This window comes from Chrysochloris asiatica, unplaced genomic scaffold (assembly GCF_000296735.1).
Source record: "Chrysochloris asiatica unplaced genomic scaffold, ChrAsi1.0 scaffold00055, whole genome shotgun sequence".
NCBI classification, from domain to species: domain Eukaryota; kingdom Metazoa; phylum Chordata; class Mammalia; order Afrosoricida; family Chrysochloridae; genus Chrysochloris; species Chrysochloris asiatica.
The window spans coordinates 18,207,023-18,212,168 of record NW_006408573.1 but is presented as its reverse complement, the minus strand read 5'-3'; positions in this window follow the sequence as shown (position 1 = coordinate 18,212,168).

The window sequence follows — 5,146 nt, the reverse complement described above, 5'->3', positions numbered from 1 at the left end:
CCATGGGAATAAGCACATCTCAACCACTAAACTTCTGGAAGTCCTGGCCTAGTCAAGTTGACACAAAAACCTAACTATTACAGTTGTGCACCGGGTCACCTATGATTCAGGGGCCAACTCAACGGCAGCTAATGACAACCATAACAATAGGGCATTCTGTCTCTACAGCATTGAATATTGCCACCTGCAAAAATATGAAGTACCAACCATCCCTCCCACAACATTCTCTACTTCTCTATTGGGTATAATGATCTGTTGCAATGACCACACAGAACCCAGACACCATACAATTTTGGGATTTATGAGGAAAGTTAACAGGTTACAATGCAGTTCAGAAATGCTCAGGGCCCAGTTCCAGTCAGGACAGCCTTTCCTCAGCCATGCCCACAGGCAGGCCTCTCTCTTCCAGCCAAAGTTACAAAGCTCTTAGTACTGCTGACAAATGCCCATAAGATATACCATTCCACCATAAGCTTTAGCCTGAGGCTCTTGGTTCTAGCTCCAGGGTCAGCAAACCTAGCTCCCCCAATTAAGTGCCTGGAGGCACCCCACTCTACAAGCAAGCTTCCTGCCTTGTCATTCAGCTTTACTTGCTCTCTGGACTGGGAAACCCACTTCTGTCTTGTGCTTGGATTCTTGGCTGTAATGCTAATACTCCCCTTGTGTTTCTCCATTTCTCTGGTGTCACAAATTTCTGTCTCTGAGTCAAGGAGGTTCAATGCGCAGGAATCTCAGGGTCCAAAGGACAAACTCTACTCCTGGTTCTTCTTCTTTGATGGTTGTGAGCTCCCCACTCTTACTTCTGAGACAGTTCCTTTTATACCCATGCTAGAGTTTCAAGTTTTTTACAATTACAATAAACTCTGCTAACATTCACACTTGAATCATGTCATCCCATCAGTATCTCCTCCAATCTTCTCTTCTCCAGATCCTGGAGGGCAGAAATGTTATTTGGTGGAAGTTACAGACTATGGTTTAAGAAATGTGTGCCACAGGATTGTATTCTCTCACCATGCTTATTCAACCTGTATGCTGAGCAAATTATCCGAGAAGCTGGGATATATGAAGAAAATGTGGCATCAGGAGTGGAGGAAGACTCATTAACAACCTGTGATATGCAGATGATACAACCTTGCTTGCTGAAAGTGAAGAAGACTTAAAATATTTACTGATGAAGATAAAAAACCACAGCCTTTGGTATGGATTACATCTCAACATAAAGAAAACAAAAATCCTCACCACTGGACCAATAAACAACATTCTTATCAATGGAGAAATGATTGAAATTGTCAAGGACTTCATTCTTCTTGGATCAACTATCAACACTCAAGGAAGCAGCAGTCAAGAAATCAAAGGACGTATTGCATTAGGCAAATCTGCTGCACAAGACCTTTTTAAAGTGTTGAAGAGCAAAAATATCAGCTTGAGGACTAAGGTGTGCCTGACCCAAGCCATGGTATTTTCAATCACCTCATATGCATGTGAAAGCAGGACAGTGAAAAAGGAAGATCGTAGAAGAATTGATGCATTTGAGTTATGGTGTTGGAGGAGAATATTGAAAGTGCCATGGGCTGCCGAAAGAACCAACAGATCTGTGTTGGAAGAAGTGCAGCCAGAGTGCTCTTTGGAGGCCAGGATGGCCAAACTTCGTCCCTCATACATCAGACATATTATCAGGAGGGAGCAGCCACTGGAGAAGGATATCATATTTGGTAAGGTGGAGGGTCAGAGAAAAAGAGAAAGACCCCCAATGAGATGGATTGGCCAAGTAGCAGCATCATTGGACTCAAGCATGGCAACAATAGTGAGGTTGGCCCAGGATTGGGCAGTGTTTCGTTCTGCTGTGCATAAGGTCGCTATGAATCGGTACCGACTTGATGGCACCTAACAACAACAACAATAAACCATGGCTAAGGAGCCCTGGTAGCATAGCAGGTTACAAGCTGGGCTGCTAATCACAAAGTCAGTAGTTGGAATCTACCAGTTAGTCTATGGGAGAAAGATGAGCTTTTCTGCTCCCATAAAGATTTACAGCCCCGGAAAGCCTATGCAGGTTGCTATGAGTTGGAATCAAGTCGGGGGCACACAACCATCACCACAAGCTATGGCTACACGAGACATTAAATAATTACATTGCATCACCAAATCTGTGACATAAGTATCATTTAGGTCAGTTGGAACCGCAAGGGCGGTGGTTCAAGCTTACCAGTCGTTCCTTGGAAACCCTATACAGTGTCGCTATGAGTTGGAAACAACTCAACAGCACTTAACCACAATAATTCATCTTGTAGCATCACCGTTACTTGGTTGATCCCCTGTTGCTGGGCCTTTTGGTAACTTACTACTCACTGTTTCTATAAACATAATGTTGCTTAAGGCTTTTTCTTAAAAGTCTAGATAGTGATTTTAGCATCATGCTCCAGAAACAGAATCACTAGGTCAAAAGGTATGGGTATTTTAGGGTTCCTGATACATGTTGCCAAGTTTCTCTTTGGCACCACCTCTCCTTTCTTCCTCAGTCTTAAACAATTGGTTCCCTCCTTTCTCTTGTTTCTTTTTTCAGTGTTTCAGACACAGGAAATGCCAGCCAAGAATAAACCAAGAACTGCAGATAGAAATCAATGGATCAATAAAGGAGGTTGAATAATTCAGCATTTACTTCTGGTTTATTATTGATTCTTGATTTCAATGCATTTTTTTTTAGCTTTTCTTCTTTTGTCTCCCTTCTGATGCTGCCCGAATACCTTGGCCATCTCATCAGCCTAGCTCCCTTTAGGAAGGAACACAAGAGGAACAGTTACTAAAGCAGACAATAGACTATTCCTCTCTATGACACTTGTGAGTAAATGAACAAGGTGTTCAGTTCAGGTCTGTTCCAAACCTGGCTGGCTTTTTTTTTTAATGTTTTATTGTGAATTATGTGATAGTTTACATGGGAGAACATTAGCTTTACATTCATTGTATCATATATCATTTCATTGACATGATTACAATCACCTCCATGCATCATCAACTAACCAAAGGGTATACCCTGCATGCCTGCCCCCGGTCGTCAGCACACAGCCCCTCTCTCTCTGTGGGTCTAGAGTCCCCAGCAACTCCATCTCTCCAGGTCATTGTCTCTGCCTCCATCTCTGGTGTCACTGCTTCTCTGGGTAGGGTCCTGCTCTCTGTCCTCCACTCTTCTCCCTTGATGGTCCCAGGGACCTCCGCTCCTAGACTGCAAAGCCAGTCACTCCCCTCTTTGTGCTACAAAACATCCACCTTTACATTTCCAATCCTCACAGTCAGTCCTGATAACAATTATTCACTATTGTATCACAAGAGACCTCTCCCCATTTCCTTTCATCAGTACCCGCCCAGACAGATTGCCTAGCTAGCTTCTTTGTCTAGCTAGCTTCCTCTGCCAGGCAGATTCAGAGTCTTTCCCCAATGCCTGCCTTGGATACCGGATCCAACATTCTCAAAGGATGATACTCGCTTGATCTCATAGCTTCTCCAGTCCTACCTTATGCTAACTTCATCTTGCTTCCTCTTGCCAAGGAGAGCACTTAGCATGCTTTGCAGCTTCAGTAGTGTTGGTGGCTGAGACTGACATAATGATGTGCTACTCAGATCCTTCTTCAGTGAGGAACTTGTTACTCAGCAGACAGGAGTGTTCTCAGCCCTTTCAGGGATTCCCTCAGCTGCAGAGAGCTACCTGCAGGTCACACCCATCCTGGAACAGCTCACATTCAAAGACTGAACAAGGAGGGAGTATAGAGACCAGCAGGGCATCACTAATGGACCACATTTGCTTCCCGAGCAACCTGTGTGGTCAGCCGGAGCTGTTGTTGGGCCTGCAGTGTAGCTTGCTTTCTCTCTCGCCAATCCTGCTTCATTCTTCTCTCACTGATAGGTTTGGATCCCAAGAATCCTCTTTAATAAACACTCTGCAAGCAAAACTTCCTAGAGAACTCAACCTGTGACAGTAACAAAGAGCTTTACCCAGTGCTGTCTCACTTATTCTATCAAAGTCTAACCTGAGCTAGATCTTGCTCAATGAGATGCTGTGGGGAAGTTTTGTGCATTTTAAGAAAGAACTCCAGTGTTATATATTTTTAAGACTTAGCAATTTGTTTTGGAAGAGATAGGAACCATTTTGGGACAATGGTCAAGTATGAGATTCCTCATTTGCAAAATATGGACATGGTCTAACGTTTGCTATAGTGCTTCCCAACTTACAGAGCAACATCCCAAACACTCTCACTGAGCCCTCCCAAACCCCTTCAAGGTAAAATGGGGAAGAAATTACTACGCTGTTTTATTGCTCAGGAAAATGAGACTCAGCAAAGGTAGCAAATTCACTTAAGAGTATTTGGCCAGGTAGATCCAGAGAGAGAGAGAGAAAGAGACTTCGGAAGAGCAAAGAAGCCCTAAAGTTGAAGAAATCCAGTTGCTTCCTTTTCCATTGGGGCAACTAATGTCAGAGAACTTTAGTGGCTTTCCTAAGATCACAAAGTTGGCCGGTTCCTCAGTTTTCTCAAGTATCATTGAGAAGATTGACATCTATTGTATCAGTCAAGATTGTTTTGGTTGCAAATGATAATAACCCAACTCAAAATGGCTTATAGAGCAAAATAAAAAAGCCTTTTTATTAACCCTGTATTAACTTGTTTTACTGAAAAGCTGAAATCTTCAACTAATTTCTGATGTGGTTAGGTATCATTGAGTTGATGTTCGATACAGAGTGAGTAGCCTGGTATGACAGAGTAGAATTGCCCCCAGAAATTTTCTAGGCTGTAATCTTTATGGAGAAAGTTGGACAATGAATAAGAAAGACATAAGAAAAGTGGATGTCTTTGAATTATGGTGTGGGTTAAGAATTTTGAATATATCTACCATGGGCTGCGAGAAGAACAAACAATCTTGGAAAAAGTACAGCCAGAATGCTCTTGGAAGCCAGGATGGCAAGACTTTGTTTCCCATATTTTAGATGTTTTATCAGGAGGGATCATTCCCTGGAGAAGGCACATTGGGTCTTTGACAACTTCAATCTTTTTTCCATTGATAAAAATGTTGTTTATTGGTCCAGTGGTGAGGATTTTTGTTTTCTTTACATTGAGATACAATCCATACCGAAGGCTGTGGTTTTTAATCTTCCTCA